This window comes from Cebus imitator, unplaced genomic scaffold (assembly GCF_001604975.1).
Source record: "Cebus imitator isolate Cc_AM_T3 unplaced genomic scaffold, Cebus_imitator-1.0 Scaffold202, whole genome shotgun sequence".
NCBI classification, from domain to species: Eukaryota; Metazoa; Chordata; class Mammalia; order Primates; family Cebidae; genus Cebus; species Cebus imitator.
The window spans coordinates 3200629-3221272 of record NW_016107517.1 but is presented as its reverse complement, the minus strand read 5'-3'; the positions used below and the strand labels follow the sequence as shown (position 1 = coordinate 3221272).

Below are 20644 nucleotides of genomic sequence, written 5' to 3'. Positions count from 1 at the left end.
ACGTTCCATCAATACCTAGTTTATTGAAGGTTTTTAGCATAAAGTGCTGTTGAATTTTGTCAAAGGCCTTCTCTGCATCAATTGAGATAAACATGTGGTTTTTGTCTTTGGTTCTGTTTATGTGGTGAATTACATTTATAGACTTGTGTATGTTGAACCAGCCTTGCATCCCCGGGATGAAGCCTACTTGATCATGGTGGATAAGCTTTTTGATGTGCTGTTGCAATTGTTTTGCCGGTATTTTATTGAAGATTTTTGCATCTATGTTCATCATGGATATTGGCCTGAAGTTTTCTTTTCTTGCTGAGTCTCTGCCAGGTTTTGGTATCAGGATGATGTTAGTCTCATAAAATGATTTGGGAAGGATTCCCTCTTTTTGAATTGTTTGGAATAGTTTCAGAAGGAATGGTACCAGCTCCTCTTTGTATGTCTGGTAGAATTCGGCTGTGAACCCATCTGGACCTGGGCTTTTTGTGGATGGTAGGCTATTAATTACTGCCTCAACTTCAGACCTTGTTATTGGTCTATTCAGGATTTCGAATTCTTCCTGGTTTAGGCTTGAGAGGATGCAAGTGTCCAGGAATTTATACATTTCTTCCAGGTTTACTAGTTTATGTGCATAGAATTGTTTGTAATAATCTCTGATTATGATTTGTATTTCTGTGGAATCTGTGGTGATATCCCCTTTATTGTTTTTTATTGCATCTATTTGATTATTCTCTCTTTTCTTTTTTATTAATCTTCCTAGTGGTCTATTTTGTTGATCTTTTTGAAAAACCAGCTCCTGGATTTATTGATTTTTTGAAGGGTCTTTTGTGTCTCTATCTCCTTCGGTTCTGCTTTGATCTTAGTTATTTCTTGTCTTCTGCTAGGTTTTGAGTTTTTTTTTCATCTTGCTCCTCTAGCTCTTTCAATTTTGATGATAGGATGTTGATTTTAGATCTCTCCTTGCTTCTCATGTGGGCATTTATTACTATATATTTTCCCCTACAGACTGCTTTAAACATGTCCCAGAGATTCTGGTATGTTGTGTCTTTGTTCTCGTTTGTTTCGAAGAACATCTTTATTTCTGCCTTCATTTCATTGTTTATCCAGTCAACATTCCAGAGCCAGTTGTTCAGTTTCCATGAAGCTATGTGATTCTTAGTTTATGAATTCTGAGTTCTAGCTTGATTGCACTGTGGTCTGAGAGACTGTTTGTTATGATTTCTGTTCTTTTGCATTTGCTGAGGAGTGATTTACTTCCAATTATTTGGTCAATATTAGAGTAGGTTAACATTCTGTGGATTTGGGATGGAGGGTTCTGTAAATGTCTGTCAGGTTTGCTTGGTCCAGGTCTGAGTTCAAGTCCTGGATATTCTTGTTAGTTTTCTGTCTCATTGATCTGTCTAATATTGACAATGGGGTGTTAAAGTCTCCCACTATTATTGTGTGAGAGTCTAAGTCTCTTTGTAAGTCATTAAGAACTTGCCTTATGTATCTGGGTTCTCCTATATTGGGCGCATATATACTTAGGATCGTTAGCTCTTCTTGTTGCATTGATCATTTTACCGTTATGTAATGTCCTTCTTTATCTCTTTTGATCTTTGTTGGTTTAAAGTCTATTTTATCAGAGATGAGAATTGCAACTCCTGCTTTTTTTGCTCTCCATTTGCTTGGTAAATCTTCCTCCATCCCTTTATTTTGAGCCTTTGTGTATCCTTGCATGTGAGATGGGTTTCCTGGATACAGCATACCGATGGGGTTTGGCTTTTTATCCAGTTTGCCAGTCTGTGTCTTTTGATTGGGGCATTTAGCCCATTTACATTTAGGGTTAATATTGTTATGTGTGAATTTGATCCTGCTATTTTGATGCTAGCTGGCTGTTTTGCCCTTTAGTTGATGCAGTTTCTTCATTGTGTTGATGCTCTTTACCATTTCATATATGTTTGGAGTGGCTAGTACTGGTTGTTCCTTTCTATGTTTAGTGCTTCTTTCAGGAGCTCTTGTAAAGCAGGCCTAGTGGTGATGAAATCTCTGAGTACTTGCTTGTTTGCAAAGGATTTTATTTTTCCTTCACTTATGAAGCTTAGTTTGGCTGGATATGAAATTCTGCATTGAAAGTTCTTTTCTTTAAGGATGTTGAATATTGGCCCCCACTCTCTTCTGGTTTGTAGGGTTTCTGCTGAGAGATCTGCTGTGAGTCTGATGGGCTTCCCTTTGTGGGTAACCTGACCTTTCTCTCTGGCTGCCCTTAGCATTTTCTCCTTCATTTTAACCCTGTGAATCTGACGATTATGTGCCTTGGGGTTGCTCTTCTTGACGAATATCTTTGTGGTGTTCTCTGTATTTCCTGGACTTGAATATTGTCCTGCCTTGCTAGGTTGGGGAAGTTTTCCTGGATAAAATCCTGAGGAGTATTTTCCAGCTTGGATTCATTCTCTCCATCACATTCAAGTACACCTACCAAACGTAGATTAGGTCTTTTCACATAGTCCCATAGTTCTTGGAGACTTTGTTCATTCCTTTTTACCCTTTTTTCTCTAATCTTTCATTCTCATTTTATTTCATTGAGTTGATCTTCAACCTCTGATATCCTTTCTTCTGCTTGGTCAATTCCGCTGTTGAAACTTGTGTATGCTTCATGATGTACCTGTGTTGTGTTTTTCAGCTCCATCAATTCACTTATATTCCTCTCTAAGTTGTTTATTCTTGTTAGCATTTCATCAAATCTTTTTTCAAAGCTCTTAGTTTCTTTGCATTTGGTTAGGACATGTTCTTTTAGCTCACAGAAGTTTCTTATTACCCACCTTCTGAAGCCTGAGTCTGTCAATTCATCACATTCATTCTCCATCCAGCCTTGTTCCCTTGCTGGTGAGGAGTTGTGATCCCTTGTAGGAGGAGAGGCGTTCTGGTTTCTGGTGTTTTCGTCCTTTTTGCACTGGTTTCTTCTCATCTTTGTAGATTTACCCACCTGTCGTCTTTGCAGTTGTTGACTTTCAGATTGGATCTCTGAGTGGACATCCAGTTTGTTGATGATGAAGTTATTTCTTTTTGTTTCTTAGTTTTCCTTTTAACAGTTTGGCCCTTCTGCTATAGGACTGCTGAGGTCCTCTCCAGGCCCTGCTTGCCTGGGAATCACCTGCAGCACCTGCAGAACAGTAAGGGTTGCTGCCAGTTTCTTCTTCTGCTATCTTTGTCCCAGAAGGATACCTGCCAGATGTCAGTCTGATCTCTCCTTTATGAGGTGACTCTTTGGATATACAGGGGTCAGGGAGCTGCTTGAGGAGACAGTCTGTCCTTTATAGGAGCTCAAGTGCTGAGCTGTGAGCTCTATTGTCCATTCAGAGCTGCTGGGCATGTACATTTAACACTGCTGCAGCAGAGTTCATAATCCCCTTTTCTAATTTTTTTTTCTCCCACATGCTCTGTCTTTCCTGGGAATTAGGGCTTTATTTATGAGTTTCTGTTGTGCTGCTGTCTTTTTTCAGGGCTGCCCTGCCCAGCAAGGAGGCACCCTAGTCACTGTCTGCCTGCAGAGGCTTTGCTGAGCTGCTGTGGGCTCTGCCCAGGTGCCGTGTGAACTTTTCTGCAGTCCTGTTTATACGGGTGTAGTTAGAACTGCCTTGGCAATGGCAGCCCATCTCTATAATGGTCGACTCTCTCTGTAATGGTGGGCTGCCTTGGCAACAGCGGGCTGCCTCGGCAACAGCAAACTACCTCCACAGTGGTGGACTGCCTCAGTAATGGTGGATGCCCCTCCCCCACAGAGCTGGACTGTCCCAGGTTCAGCTGTGCTTGCTGTGAAACTCTCAATCCAGAGTGTTTCTGATTGCTGTTCTTTTTTTGGGGGTGGTACCAGCCCAGCCTGATCACCTGGCTCCCTGCCTCAGAGCCTTTTTTTCGTTTTTTTTTTTTGTTGTTGAACGGTTGACTGTGTCTACCAGGTGTTCCAGTCACCTGTTGAAAAGGTGCCGGGATCTGTGTGATTTCCTGTGCAGTGACCCACTGCGCCTGCACTGGCTGAAACAGCCACACTGAGATTTGTGGTGCTTTTTTGCCCAGGAATCTCCTGGCCTGGCTCCCTGTTTCAATCCCCTTTTTAATCAGTTGAATGGGCGCCTCTGTCTGCCAGGAGCTCCAATTGCCAGCTATAATGGCACCCGGACCTGTGTATTTTGTATGGAGAACCACTGGCAAAACAGCTGTGCTGGTGAAAACAGCCACGCCAGCCAAACAGCTGTGCCAGCCAAACCAGCTGTGCTGGCGACCCATGGAGCTCCTCTGCCTGGGAATCTCCTAGTCTGTGGGCAATAAAAATCCATCTGGAAATGCAGCATCCGCTCATCCTCCACGCTTTCACTGGGAGCTGCAATCCTGAGCTGCTCCTAATCAGCCATCTTGGATCCCTCCAGAAATGTAAAATTTTTAAGGAATTTTAAAGCGTGAGCAGGAGCTTTAGAAATGGATAGTATAAGTTTAGGGAAAAAATAATGTTTAGAGGTAGGAATGTTTAATTTTGTGTCGGAGGACCACGGCCTATAATTTCCTTACTTTACACCTAAGAAGACAGATGGCCAACATTGAATTTTCTATTTCAGTTACTGGTGGCATGGGAAAATGAGTCACCAAAAGTCACAGATTCCTCCTCATTGCTTAATAACTACAATTAATATTTGGGTTTCTGGTGGCATCAGCTCTGATTTCTCAGTTTGGCACACCCTTAAACTCCTGTCCTAAGGGATTGGGCATTATTTTAGATGCTTGGGAATGAGCAAAAATATCACAATTTGAGTGTGTGAGATCTCAACCCCCAAAATTCATATGTTGAAACCTAATCCCCAGTGAGATGGTATTAGAAGGTGGGGCCTTTCAGAGGAAATTTGATCTTAAAAGCAGAGCCCTTGGGAATGGGATTAGTGCCCTTTTATTTATTTATTTATTTATTTATTTATTATTTTATTTTTATTTGAGATGGAGTCTTGCTCTGTCACCTGGGCTGGAGTGCAGTGGCACAATCTCAGCTCCCTGCAACATCTGTCTCCTGGGTTCAAGCGATTCTTGGGCCTCCACGTCCAAGTAGCTGGGATTACAGGTACATGCCACCACACTTGGCTTATTTTTGTATTTTAGGTAGAGGTGAGCTTTCACCATGTTGGCCAGGCTGGTCTCAAACTCCCGACCTCAAATGATCACCCTACTTGGCCTCCCAAAGTGCTGATATTACAGGCGTGAGCCACTGCACCTGTCCTTGGTGCCCTTTTAAAAGATGCCTTGGAGAGATCCCTCACCCCTTCCACACTGTGAGGACAGAGGGAGAAGATGGCCATCTATGAATCAGGAAGCAGGCCCTCAGCAAATATGGACTCTGCTGGCACCTTGACTATTGGCTTTCTAGCCTCCAGAACTGTAAGAAATAAATATCAGTTGTTTATTAGCTTCCTGGACTAAGCTATGTTGTTGTAGTAGTCTGAACAGACTAAAATGCCAGGCATTCATTCATTGTAGCAGGTTGGGCTTCACATTTTGTTGTCAGACATATTTTGCAAGCCTGTAGGGACAATGATTGACTTTTAGAGTTTTGTCTCATGGGAATGCAAACTAGTTTCTGTCCAGTGAAATAGATAATCCCACGGGTTATAGTTTATGGCCTTGTTGGACATTAATCAGTTCTACGCCTAAACCAGCAATGTATAAATTTGCCAATTATATACCTAGTTTCTCAAAAGCTTATAATACCTTATTAATTGCCACATTTTACTTGTGTCCTTATAATTAATGAGTTAAACTAAATATTTGATATATTTTCAGTTTATATTTACATAAGAGTCATGATTTTACCTTCCTTTTTTTTTTTTTTTTTTTTGAGACAGAGTTTCACCCTTGTTGCCCAGGCTGGAGTGCAATGGTGTGATCTTGGCTCACTGCGATCTCCGTCTCCCAGGTTCAAGTGATTCTGCTGCCTCAGCCTCCCAAGTAGCTGGCATTACAGGCACGTGCCACCATGCCCAGCTAATTTTGTATTTTTTTACTAGAGACAGGGTTTCTTCATGTTAGTCAGGCTGGTCTCAAACTCCTGACCTCAGCTGATCAGCCCACCTTGGCCTCCCAAAGTGCTGGGATTACAGGCATGAGCCATCGCACCCAGCCAACCTTTCTGAAAATTATACCTTAACAATGACTAAGATTAAATCGATATAAACATTTTAAAAATTCTAATTATTGGAACCAGCCTTTCAATCCCACAATTACAAATGTAAGGCCAGTTGCCTCGCAGGGAGGCTGGACACACCCACCTCTGCACTCAGCACCTGACTCTGCACCCGGCACCAGGCTCTGCACTTGGCACCTAGCTCTGCGGCATGGCTCCCTTGGAAGGCTCCGGCTAATGCAACCCTGGCCAGCTCTCGCACTGGAAAACCCGCCCAACAACCCGTCAACTAATAGCAGCCTGCCCCGTCTCAATCCTGCTCCCCTGGACCCAATCAGGGCGTCCTGCTGTTGCTCGTTCCTCCTAGCCATAAAACCAACCCCCGCCCCAGGAAGTCAGCGTGACTTCCCTGGCCCCCTTTCCCCGGACCATAGAACCTCGCCTGGAAGCTGAATAAATTGGCATTTAATTTTCTTATACTGGCCTCAGTTTCCTCATTTTAAACTCGGCAATAACCCTTACAATAACAATTGACATTTTTTTTCTAACCAAAGAAACTAAGTAGAAGAAATACTGGGTTTTAACTTCTTTCCTGTTCTGGTTGGAGATGCTAATTATGTTACCAGAAACAGCCCCAATCCAGGCCCCAAGAGACAGTTCTTGGATTGTGCACAAGAAAGAATTCAAGGCGAATCCATAAAGTGAAAGCAAGTTTATTAGGGAAGTAAAGAAACAAAAGAATGGCTACTCCCTGGGCAGAGCAGCAGCATGGGCTGCTCGACTGAGTATGCTTATAGTTATTTCTTCATTATATGCTAAATAAGGGTTGGATTATTCATGAGTTTTTCAGCAAAAAGGTGGACAATTCTCAGAACTGTGGGTCCCTCCCCTTTTTGGATCATATACAATAGCTTCCTGATGTTGTCATGACGTCTGTAAACTGCCATGGTCTGGTGAGAGTGTCTTTTAGCATGCTAATGCATTATAATTAGCATATAATGAGCAGTGAGGACAATCAGAGGTCGCTTTCGTCACCATCTTGGTTTTGGCCAACTTCTTTACCAAAACCTATTTTATCAGCAAGGTCTTTGTGACATGTATCTTGTGCCAACCTCCTATCTCATCCTTTAAGAATGCCTAACCCTCCTGGGAATGCAGCCCGTTAGATCTCAGCCTTACTTTACTCAGCCCCTATTCAAAATGAAGTCACTCTGGTTCAAATGCCTCCGACAATTAGACTCAATCAGTCAACAACAACAACAAAAAGCTTTCCTGGGAGAGCTGTATAGACACCTGAGGTGGGCTCAGTCTTTACAGACTTTACAAAACAAATGAGAAAAAGGAAAGACACACTGTTAAAATGAGTGAGTCCTGGAGGCAGTGATTTCTGTAAGATTCTGGAGGAAGACAAGACCACCTTCCAGACGGGTGGTGTAAGTGTAATAGGTTTGTTGCCCAATGCACACAGCAAGTCAAAATGCTGAGATACCAGATTGCAGCAGAGAAAGAGGTTTGATCTCAGGGTCACCAAATGAGGAGATAGGAGGGAACCTCAAATTTATCTCCCCGAGGAGTTTGGGGCTAGAGTTTTTAAGGGTTTTGGAATGGCCCAAAGTGTGGAGATTGTTGATTGGTTGAATAGCGCTTGGTGAAGTCATGAGACCGAGAGAGGAAGAAGCTGTATTCTCAGGCTGATCCTGCTCCTCTACAGGGCGGGGGGAAGGGAGGGTGTGGTCTTCAAACTGATTGCTGAGATTTGGTGTCTGAAAAACATTCTAAGCGATCATTAATCGAAAGCCTTATGATTCTGCCTAGGCTAAGTGGCTCATGTCTATAGTCTCAGCACTTTAGGAGGCTGAGGTGGGAGGATTGCTTGAGGCCAGGAGTTCCAGACCAGCCTGTTCAACATAGCGAAACCCCATCTCTACAAAAAATTAAAAATTAGCCAGGTGTGGTCATGCACACCTGTAGTCCCAGCTGCTCAGGAGGCTGAGGTGGGAGGATAGCTTGAGCCTGGGAGGTCAAGGCTACAGCAAGCTATGATTGTGCCATTACACTCCAGCGTGGGCAACAGAACAAGACCCTGTCTCAAAAGAAAAAAGCCTATGATTCTAATGTTGGAGATCCTATCTACAGGAACAATAGAAATGCAAATCAATTCTGTTTTATTTATTTATTTAAAGACAGGCTCTCACTCTGTAGCCTGGGCTGGAGTGCAATGTGGTGCAATTTTGACTCACTGCAACCTTGACCTCCGGCTCACACGATCTTCCTACCTCAGCCTCCAGAGTAGCTGGGACCACAGATGTGCACCACTCACCCCCTGCTAAGTTTTTGTATATTTTGTAAAGAGGGGGTTTTCCTACGTTGCTCAGGCTGGTCTCAAATTCCTTGGGCTCAAGCTATCTGCATGGTTCAGCCTCCTAAAGTGCTAGGATTATAGGTATGAGCCTTTGTGCCTGGCTGCAAATCAATTTCAAAACAGCCTTGTAGCTCTAATGTCAGAAATCCTACCTATAGGAACAATGGAGATGCAAATTACCAGGACATGTTGGCTCACATGGTAATCCCAACTACAATGAAAACGCAGATAGGTCAGAATCTAGTGTTGGGTAACTTTCAGCAACAAGGAAGTGGGAAGAAACCAGAACGCAATTCTCATCAACCCTGTGGGGATGGTTTCAGTGGGAAAGGAGTCCTCCCCAAGCTGGGGTGTCAATGGTGGGACAAGGAAAGAGGAAGTTACGGAATGAACAACACCAAAGAGGCCTGGCTGAGAAAGGCCCACTGGAGGGGGAGTGCTTGAGAACAGGAATAAGAAGACTGCACACTATCACATCCATTTGATGATTAGCAATATATTACTTCATCTCATTCATTCATTGTCTTCTCATGTTTTAAAATTAGATCACTCAATTCTTTTGTATTACTGTAATCTTACTAGGGAAAAACCAAAACATGTTCACATGATGTGTTATTCTACCATAGCAAAATATCACAGACTGGGTGGTTTAAACAACAGATACGTATTTTCTCGTTATTCTGGAGGCTGGGAGTAGAGAATCAAGGTAGCCACAGCTTTGGTTTCTGGTAAGGCCTCTCCCTTTGGCTTGCAGATGGCTGCACTCTCACAGTATCTTCACTTGGGCATCATTTGTCTCTGTCTTTTCTTATAAGGACACCAGTCCTATTGGATCAAGGCCTGTCCATATTTAACCTTAATCACCTCCTCAAAGGTTCTATCTCCAAATATTTGGAATAGTACTGGAGATTAAGACTTAAATGAATTTGGTGGCCAGGAATGATGGTTCACACCTGTAATCCTAGCACTTTAGGAGGCTGAGGCAGGTGGATTGTTGAAGCTCAGGAGTTCAAGACCAACCTGGGCAACATAGTGAGACCCCCATCTCTACAAAATAAAAAAAAATAGCTGGGCATGGTGGTGCCACTTATAGTCCCCCCTACTCAGAGAAGGCTGAGGCAGGAGAATCATTTGAACCCAGAAGGTAGAGGCTGCAGTGAGCTGAGATCACGCCACTGCACTCCAGCCTGGGTGACAGAGTGGGACCTGTCTCAAAACAAAACAGGAAATCAAAAAAGATATTAATGTGGGGCAGTGGGTGAGGTTGGAGAGAGGGCAGCACAATTCTGTTCATAACACATGGTAAAAATTCAAAGAGTACACAATGATGCACATTGACAAATCTGTCTCCCACCTACTGCTCCTCCAGTCCCACCTCCTCAAACACACTTTATCATCTACATTCTACATGTCTCTGAATGTAAGTGCTTGGAGACTGAGATTAGGTGGTATAATTGTTGAAAAAAAAAAAAAAAAAAAAAGCAGTGTGTCTTGCTCAGGCCTGCAGAGGGAAGTGAGCCCTGAGCCTTACAGACCAATATTCCCCTTGACCTCGGCCATCCTCAGAACAGAATGGGGGAGCAGTAAGAGGAGGGCCTACTGTTTGCTGAGAACACACTTCCTGAGTACAGCTCTAGGCAGAGGAGAAAAATGGGAAGGAACCATCATCATGCATAATTCATCACTTTTTAAAGAGGAAAAGACCAGAGAAGAAAAACTAACAAATTAAGTGGCCTGGAGACTTTCCAAAGTCTTTTAACTTAGTGGACAAAATAATATGTTGGATACTGTATTTACATTTTGAAAATACTTTTGGCTGGGTGAGGTGGTTCATGCCTATAATTCCAGCAGTTTGGAATTAGGCAGGCAGAGGGCAGGAGGCCAAGGCAGGCGGATCACAAGGTCAGGAGTTCAAGACTAGCCTGGCCGACATGGCGAAACCCCATCTCTAATAAAAATACAAAAATTAGCCAGGCTTGGTGGCACATGCCTGTAATCCCAGCTACATAGGAGGTTGAAGCAGGGAGTCACTTGAACTCGGGAGGTAGAGGTTGCACTGAGCCAAGATCATGCCACTGCACTCCAGCCTGGGTGACAGAGCCAGACTCTCTCTAAAAAATTAAAAATAAAATTTAAAAGATGAAGTGAGATGCGAACCTTTTACATCTGGCTCTACTCTATTCTGAGTTTCTTAATGTACTAGTGCCAGNAAGAAAAAAAAAAGAAAGAAAAGAAAAAAAATACTTTTAATTTTATGTTTGCATACATTTTTTTGAAGATTTTTTAAAAAATAGCTTTACTAAGAGACAACTCACAATCATAAAATTCACCCTTTTAAACTCTGCAACCCAGTGCTTTTTAAGACGAAAAAGGTTGTACAACATTACCCCTATCTAATTCCAGAACATTTTCATCAAATATTCTAAAAGAAACTCTATCCATGCATAGTCACTGCTATTCTCCCTTGGCCCCAGGTTCTCACAACCTCCATTCTGCTTTCTATAGATTTGTCCATCTTGGACCTTTCATATAAATGGAATCATACAATATGTTGCCTTTTCTGTCTGTCTTCTTTCTCTTAGTTTAATGTTTTCAAGATTTTTCCATGTTGTATCGTGTAGTACTCTATTCCTTTTTGTGGCTGCATAATATTCCATTGTATGCATAAGCCATATTTTGTTTGTCTATTCATCAGTGGCTGGACATTTGGATGGTGTAGTAGGCCATTCTTGCATTGCTATGATACCTGACGCTACGTAATTTATAAAGAGAAGAGGTTTAATTGGCTTACAGTTCTGCAAGCTGTACAAGCATGGTACTGGCATCTGCTTGGCTTCTGAGGAGGCCTCAGGAAGGTTTTACTCATGGTGGAAGGCACAGAGGGAGCAGATGTGTCACATTGTGAAAGCAGGAGCAAGAGAGACAGTGTCGGGGGAGATGCCACAAACTTTTAAATGACCAGATTTCTCGAGAACTCACTCACTATCATGAGGACAGCACCAACAGGATGGTGCTAAACCACTCATGAGAATTCCACCCCCACGATCCAGTCAGCTCCTACCGTGTCCCGTCATCAACATGGGGCATTACAATTCAACATGAGATTCGGCAGGGACATATATTCAAACCCTATCAGATTGTTTCCATTTTGTGGCTATTATGTGTAATACTGCTATGAACAGTCACGTATAAGATTTTTTTGGGAACGTATGTTTTCACTTCTCTAAGGCATATACCTAGGTGGAATTGTTAGGTCAAATAGAAACTCAAATATGTTTAACTTTTTGAAGAACTACCTACCACGCTGTTCTCCACAATGGTTGCATTATTTCATATCTCTACCAGCAACGTATGAAGCTTCCAATTTCTCTGTATCCTTACTAAAATTTGTTATTGCTTTTTTTTTTTTTTTTTTTAGTCAGCATTTTTAAAGATTATTTCTGAAACAATAAAAACTCACTTCTTGTGCATTTATTTATATTTTTTTGAGACGAAGTTTTGCTTTTTTCAGTCAGGCTGGAGCGCAATGACACGGTCATGGCTCACTGAAGCCTCGACCCCCTAGGCTCGAATGATCCTCCCACCTCAGCCTCTCAAGTAGCTAGGACTACAGACACACATCATCACACCCATCTAATTTTTAAATTTTTTGTAGACGCCAGGTGTGGTGGCTTATGCCTGTAATCTCAGCACATTGGGAGACCAAAGCAGGTGGATCAATTGAGGTTGGGTGTTCAAGACCAACCTGGCCAACATGGTGAAACCCCATCTCTACTAAAAATACAAAAATTAGCCAGGTGTGGTAGCATGTGCCTGTAATCCCAGCTACTCAAGAAGCTGAGGCAAGAGAATTGCTTGAGCCCAGGAGGGGGAGGTTGCAGTGAGCTGAGATGCTGCCACTGTACTCCAGCCTGAGTGAAAGAGCTAGACTTTGTCTCAAAATAAATAAATTAGTTAATTAAATAAATAGCATTTTGGAGAGACAAGATCTCCTTATGTTGTCCAGGCTGGTCTTGAACTCCCAGGATCAAGCAATCCTCCTGCCTTAGCTTCCCAAAGTGCTGGGATTACAGGCATGAGCCACTGTGCCTGGTCATTATTATCTTTTTGATTATAGCCATGATAGTCAATGTGAAGGGGTACCCCATTATGGCTTTCTTAATAGCTAATGATCTTGAGCATCTTTTCAACTGTTTGCTGGTCATTGGTAGATCTTTTTTCTTTTTTTTTTTTTTGAGACGGAGTTTTGCTGTTGTTGCCCTGGCTGCAGTGCAATGATGTGATCTCAGCTCACTGCAACCTCTGCCTCCCAGGTTCAGCAATTCTCCTGTGTCAGCCTACCGAGTAACTGGAATTACAGGCATGTGTCACCATGCCCAGCTAACTTTTTGTATTTTTAGTAGAGACAGTGTTGCTCCATGTTGGGCAGGCTGGTCTTGAACTCCCGACCTCAGGTGATCCACCTGCCTTGGCCTCCCAGAGTGCTGGGATTACAGGCGTGAGCCACCATGCCCAGCTTGGTCGTTGGTAGATCTCCTTAGGCGCACTATCTATTCAGATCCTTTACCCATTTTTGAATTGGGTTTTCATTTTATGATTGAGCTGTAATAGTTCTTTACATATTCTAGATACAATTCTGTATTCATTTGGTCAGGCTGCCATAACAAAATACCACATAGCTCAAACATAAGAAATTTATTTTATCACAGCACAGCTTTGGAGTCTGGAAGTCCAAGATCAAGGTGCCAGCGGGGTTGGTTTCTGGTGAGGCTTCTCTCTTTGGTTTGTAGACAGTTACCTCCTTTTTCCTCTGTGCTTGAGCACCCCTGGTGTCGCTTTATCTTCTTTTTTCTTTTTCTTTTTTTTTTTTTTTTTAAGAGGGGGTTTCACTCTTGTTGCCCAGGCTGGAGTGCAGTGGCACCATCTCAGCTCACTGCAACCTCTGCCTCCCTGGTTCAAGCAATTATCCTGCCCCAACCTCCCGAGTAGCTGGGATTATAGGTGCATGCCACCATGCCATGCTAATTTTGTATTTTTAGTAGAGATGGGATTTCACCATGTTGGTCAGGCTGGTCTCAAACTCCTGACCTCAATCGTCTTGAACTCCTGACCTCAAGTAATCCACCCGCCTCAGCCTCCCAAAGTGCTGGGACTATAGGCATGAGCCACTGTACCCAGCCTCTTCCTCTTCTTATAAGCACACCAGTCCTACTCAATTAGGACCCAATACTTATGTCATTTAATATGAATTACCTTGTTAAAGGCCTTAACTACAAATATCACATTAGGGGTGAGAGCTTCAATTTATGAATTTGTGGAGAGCACAGTTACATTCATAACAAAATCCCTTATGGGATATAGGATTTTGAAAAACTGTTTCTCATGTGGATTTTCTTTTCACTTTCTTGATGGTATCCTTTGAAGCACAAATGTTTTTAATTTTTATGATGTTCAGTTTACCTATATTTTCTTTTTTTGTTGTTTGTACTTTTTGTACCATATGTAAGAAACCTAAGGTTAAGGAAGACGTACACTTATGTATGCTTCTTCTAAGAATTTATAGTTTTAACTTTTAAATTTATGCTTTTTCTTTTTCTTTCTTTCTTTTTTTTTTTTTAAGACAGGGTTTCACCATATTTATCAGGCTGGTCTTGAACTCCTGACCTCAGGTGATCCACCCGCCTTGGCCTCCAAAGTGCTTGGATTACAGGTGTGAGAAATTTATGCTTTTTCTATACATTTTGAGTTAATTTTTCATGTGGTTGAGGTAGGGTTCAGCTTCATTCTTTTACATTTAAATATCCAATTGTACCAGAACCAATGGGACATGTTAAAAAGCTCATTATTTCCCCATTAAATTGTCTTGGGACATTTGCTGAAAATCAATTGACTATAATGTAAACGTTTATTTCTGGACTTTCAAGTCTACTCCATTGATCTATATGTCTATGCCTGTCAGTATTACATAGTCTTGATTATTGCAGCCATGTTTGTTTTGAAATCAGGAAGTGTGAGTCTTCCAACTTTGTTCTTCTTTTCAAGATTATTTTCATTACTCTGGGTTTCTTGCATTTCCATAGAAATTTGAGAGCAGCTTGTCAATTTCCATTAAAAGAAAAAAAAAAGCCAGGTAGGATTTTGACAGGAATTGCACTGAATCTGTAGATCAGTTTGAATAGTATTGCCATTTTAACAATATTAAGTCATAATTTTTGATAATATATATTTCACTTATTTAGGTCTGCTTTAATTTATCTCAACATTTTGTAGTTTTTAGCATACAAATCTTTTTTTTTGAGCTGTAGTCATGCTCTGTTGCCCAGGCTGGAATGCAGTGGCACAGTCTTGGCTCACTGCAACCTCTGCCTCCCAGGTTCAAGCAATTCTCCTGGCTCAGCCTCCCAAGTAGCTGGGATTACAGGCACCTGCCACCATGCCCGGCTAATTTTTTGTATTTTTAGTAGAGACAGGGTTTTACCATGTTGGGCAGGCTGCTCTCAAACTCCTGACCTTGTGACCTGCCTGCCTCAGCCTCCCAATGTGCTGTGATTACGGGCATGAGCCACCGCACCTGGCTAGCATACAAATCTTATACTTCTTTTGTTAAGCTTGTTCCAAAGTATTTTATTATTTTACACGCCATCCTAAATGGAATTTGCATAAACATTGTAAATGAAGTTAACTTTGTTTTTTTTTTTTAAGTTTTTGTAGAGAGGTCTCATTATGTTGCCCAGGCTGGTCTCAGACTCCTGGGCTCAAAGAATCCTCCCACCTTGACCTCCCAAAGTGCTGGGATTACAGGCACAAGCCACCACACCCAACCAAAATGGAATTAACATTTAGTTAACCGTTTATAGAAAATAGAGTTATAGTTTTAAAAGTTAGAGTTTTACAGGTGATTTCCTTGTAGTGCCAATCATTATAACTTCCTTACAAAATTTTCCTATTGGTTTTTCATTACTTTGCTCATGTTTTCCTTTCCTTTCTGCCCATTCCTTTGCCTTAATACACTCAAGACATGTATAGACAAGCTCTAAGCGGCCTCCCTAAGGTGAACAAAAGAAAAGGGAAGGGAAATAAAGAAGACCAACTGTTTCTGTTTGCTTAACAGTTGGTGATGGAGGCCTTTTCTTTTTTTTAGACAGAGTTTTGCTTTTGTTGCCCAGGCTGGAGTGCAATTGTCCTATCTCGGCTCACTGCAGCCTCCACCTCCCAGATTCAAGCTATTTTCCTGCCTCAGCCTCCCCAGTAGCTGGGATTACAGGAATACGCCACCACGCCTGGCTAATTTTGTGTTTTTAGTAGAGATGCGGTTTCTCCATGTTGGTCACGCTGGTCTCAAATTCCTGACCTCAGGTGATCTGCTCACCTCAGCCTCCCAAAGTGCTGGGATTACAGGCATGAGCCACCATGCGTGGGCTGGAGGCCTTTTTATCTAGCCTTGTGAATGCACCATGTAAGATGTTATATCTCAAGCTTCTTCTTCTAAAAAGATTGCCTAAATAGAGAAACATGCCTACAGAAGTCAAGAGCTTTCTGCGATTTGCATTTGTGCCAGATTAACTGTGGCTGAGGCCCACCTCAGGCATAGACCAAAAAAAGTTGCCATCTGGAAGACCCATTTTCATGTGCTTAAGGAACAGCTTGCTCAGGAATTATTCCCTTACCTGAGGGAGTTTGCTGCTTATAGACCCCAGCTTCCGGAATAGAGGTTGATTCCTTTTGCTTGAGGGATTAAAAGCAGTTGGCTCTGCGAAGGTTTATTTAGTAAACCTTAGAAATCTTTTACACCTAAGAGTTTTTACCTCTCCCATGAGGTCTCCAAAGCATTTTCGAACAAAGAAAAGGGCAGGAGGGTATCTGACCAGGCAGAGAGCACAAGGTGTGCCAGACAGAGCAAACTCACTCCTTTACCTAAGACACCTGCTCTGATCACGACTGCAACTCTCATGTTAGAGCATGTTCAAGGTGCAGAGGAAAGTGCAAGGATGTGATTTAGGCATTAGATACAGCCTCCTTGTCCTCTTATTTCACTACTGATGAGCAACACCTCTAGCTGGAACTGATTTTCTGTAGTCTTGGCTTTCCTGGTCTCCATGTGTGTGAAGTACACACACACACGCACACACACACACCCATGAAAAAAAAACACAAAATGGCCTAACAAGGAAAGGTAGAGAAATAAAGGGTCGACAAAAAGAGTCAAAGTCTGTAAAATATTAGCAGATTTTTTCTGAGCCAAATATGAGTGACCAATGTCCTGTGACACAACCCTCAGGAGATCCTGAGAACATGTGCTCAAGGTGGTCAGGCTACCGCTTGGTTTCAAACATTTTAGGAAAACATAGGACATCAATCAGTACGTGTAGGGTGTACATTAATTTGCTCTGGAAAGGCAGGACAACTTGAAGCAAGGTGGGGCTTTCAGGTCACAGGTGGATTCAAAGACTTTCTGATTGGCAATTGGTTGAGAGAGGTTAAGTTATTGTCTAAAGACCTAAAATCAATAGAAGGGAATGTCTGGGTTAAGATAAGGGGTTGTGGAGACCCCTAATGGTTCCCCTTAAGTGGGAAATAAGTTCCCATTACACAAAAGAAGCCTCCAAGTAGCAGGCTTCAGAAAGAATAGATTGTAGATATTTCTTATCAGAGTTGATTTTCTCCTGGATCAAGAAAGAGGCCTGGAAAAGAAAGGGGGTTCTCTTTAGAATGTGGAATTTCCCCACAAGAGACAGCTTTACAGGATTCTTTCAAGATATGTCAAAAAAAACATAATTTGGGGGTAAAATACTTCAGTTTCTTTCAAGGACTCCTACCTGTCATGTGATGCTATACTAGAGTCAGGCTGGAATTTGATATCTCTTATTGCTACAAAAAGTCTGTTTTGTCAGTCTTAAGATCTGTTTTAATATTAATGCTGGTCAGCTGTGCCTAAACTCCAACAGGGAGGAGGGTATAATGAGGCATATCTGACCCCTCCTTTCCATTATGGCCTGAACTCGTTTTTCAGGTTAACTTTGGAATGCCCTTGGCTGAGAGGAAGGATGTATTCAGATGATTGCAGACTTATAATTTTATTTTTGGTTTTCAAAAGTCAGACAACCCACAACCTGGACAATCCATCTCCTGCTATATGGAGACTGACTACTTGAAAAGTGCCAAGACTGTGGTTTTAATGGAGTTTTATGGTAGAAGCCAGGTGCATAGTACTATAAATTGAGCCACTTCTTAACAATATCTTAAGCCAAATTATTAGGGGGTACAAGTCCTCAAAATAATGTGCAGTTTGGAAATATCACCTAGAAGTAACCTCAGACTTGTCCAAAGGTGTCATTCTTCTGCTGTGTCACCAAAATTCCAGCACTCAAAATTGATCTCTGATATGGTTTGGCTCTGTGTCCCCACCCAAATCTCATCTTGAATTGTAATCTCATAATTCCCACATGTCATGGGAGGGACCCAGTGGGTGGTAATTGAATCATGGGGTTGGTTTCCCTATGCTGGTCTTGTGACAGTGAGTTTGTTCTCATGAGATTTGATGGTTTTATAAGGGGCTTTTTCCTCCTTCACTCAGCACTTCTCCTTCCTGCCGCCATGTGAAAAAGGATGTATTTGCTTCCCCTTCCACCATGATTGTAAGCGTCCTGAGGTCTCCACAGCCATGCAGAACTGTGAGTTAATTAAACCTCTTTCCTTTATAAATTACCCAGTCTTGGGTATGTCCTTATAGCAGCATGAGAATGGATTAATACAATCACCAGTCACTGACAGAACTTCAGGAAAAAGCCAAACTTGTAAATAAGGGAAAAGCAAAAACCCTCTAAAAAATACTCTGAGCTTGAATATTCAAGATTTTTTTTCTAGCATCATGTAGGTGATACACGTGAGGGTTTTTGTCCACCCGAATTGTCTGAGGTCTGTTGCCATATGCAGGATATTCCTGAGAACTTCCTTTGAAAGAGCATATGCCAGGCTGAGCTTTTTCTTTCATAACAAATGTAAAAAAAAATTTTAGCATTATTTATGGAATTTTTTTTTCCACTGGCATGCTGTGGTGCAATTCTAGCTCACTGCATTCCCAAATTTCTGGGCTCAAGGGTTCATCGAGCTTCCTCAGTAGCTGGGACTACAGGTGTGTGCCACCATACCTGGCTAATTTTTTTTCTTTCTTGTAGAGATGAGGTCTTACTACATTGCCCAGGCTGGTCACAAACTTCTGGCTTCAAGCTATCCTTCCATCTCAGCCTCCCAAAGTACTGGGATTACAGGTGTGATTACCATGCCTGCCTGGAAAGCTATTACTTGAGTGTACTTTCTTTAACTGGATATCTAACACAATTTACCACAATAGCCACCCAGAAGAAGAAGTACTTGGCTTTAAAAACAGAGCCACAGATGCTCATACTTGATCCAAAGAATAAACCTCAAATGTGGTCCTAGGGCTTCTGATTCCCTGTTCTGGAATCCTTGGAGGCTGGGAGAGGGGACAGTCCTCAGAGTGAAAGCCTGGCCCTCTACAGGTGGCTTTGGGAAGTCTGAGGGGTGCTGGACATGTGGGAGTTAAACTCAGCTCTGAGATCTAGTTTTCCTTGCAAATGTTTCCATTTTGGTTGGGGCAGAGACCTACTGGCTGTCCAACAAAAACTGGGCCTCCTTTCTACCTGGATTCAAGTCTGGAGCCCATTTTCCAGCCTCCCTTATAGTCTGGAGTGACCATGAGATCAAATTCTTGCCAGTGGAAGTAGAAAAGAATGATAGGTCCCCATTCCAGGCCTGGTGTGTAAAGCCCCTCATGTGATCTTCCCCAAGCCCTTTGCTTCCTCCCTTCTAGTTGGAATGGTACCAACCAGAGCCCCTATGGATGCCAACTAGGAGAGATGGCAGGGCTACCAGGAGCCTGGGTCCCTGAGTGACTGTGTGGAGCAGACTCCTGCTGACTTAGAACTTCTGCATTGGACTATTAGTGAGAGAGAGAAAGTGTCTGCCTTGAACTATTACATGTTTGTTGCAGCAGTTTAGCTTTTGACCTGAGTCACTAAGATCACATTAATCACATTTACTGTTTACCCTCTGTGATATTGTGAAATATATATTCAGTCTTCATCCCATTTTCTGGCATAGAACTCCTAAAATCCTTGAAATCTCCAGAATGTTATGTTTTTGTGTGTTAATGATAACTGACAGCTCCACATTAGGGATGGGGCTGGTCACTGGCAAGACCAAGGCAGAATTAGAGGGATGACAATTTCAGATCTACCCCTGACCCTCAGGAAGGGGAGAGGGGCTGAAGGTTAAGTTGACTATCAATGACCAATGGTTTAATCAATCATGCCTATGTAATGAAGCCTCCATAAAAACTCAAGACGACAGGATTCAGACGGTTTCCAGAAAGTTGAACACATGCAGGTTCCTGGAGGGTGGTGCCCTGGGGAGGGCACAGAAGCTCCACGCCCCTTCCCTTGTACCTTGTGCTACGCATCTGTTCATCTGTATCCTTTGTAATACCCTTTACAACAAACCAGTAAACATAAGCCAGTTTCCCTGATTTCTGTGAGCCACACTATTAAATTAATTGAACTCAAAGACAGGGTTGTAGGAACCCCAACTTGAATTCAGTTGGTCAGAAGTTCCAGATGCTCAGACTTGCAACTGGTATCTGAAGGTGAGGGGACAGTTTTGGGGACTGAGCTCTCAACCTGTGGGATCTGATGCCATCTCCCGTGTTAAGAAGAAAACTAAATCCTGTAAAATATTTTAAAGAAATTTATTCTGAGCCAATATGAATGACTGCAGCCCAGAGGAAAAATGAACCCAAGAAGCCTTGAATAAGTGGTTCTGAGGCAGTCAGGTTACAGTTTAGTTTTATGCATTTTAGGAAGACAGGAGTTACAGCTTTTAAGTCACTGAAGTTCCTCTATCTGGAGTCACCCTACCTTCTCCCTCTAGTCTCAGTTCCCTCAGCTTCTCCTACACTCAGAGAAATAGGAGGAGGGGGCCAAGTGTGGTGGCTCATGCCTATAATCCCGGCACTTTGGGAGGCTGAAGTGGGAGGATCGCCTGAGGTCAGGAGTTCGAGACCAGTCTGGCCAACATGGTGAAGCTCCGTCTCTAATAAAAATAAAAAAAGTAGCCAGGTGTGGTGGCTCAGCCTG

General features: G+C 42.4%; 1 long non-coding RNA gene across 1 annotated transcript; it reads left to right on the top strand.

Moving 5' to 3' along the window:
• Positions 1-908: 908 nt before the first annotated feature.
• On the top strand, positions 909-20333 carry LOC119474013. The gene is made up of 3 exons (XR_005203301.1): positions 909-1271; positions 9430-9437; positions 20323-20333. It is a non-coding gene; the product is annotated as an uncharacterized LOC119474013 (long non-coding RNA).
• The last annotated feature ends 311 nt before the right edge of the window (positions 20334-20644 follow it).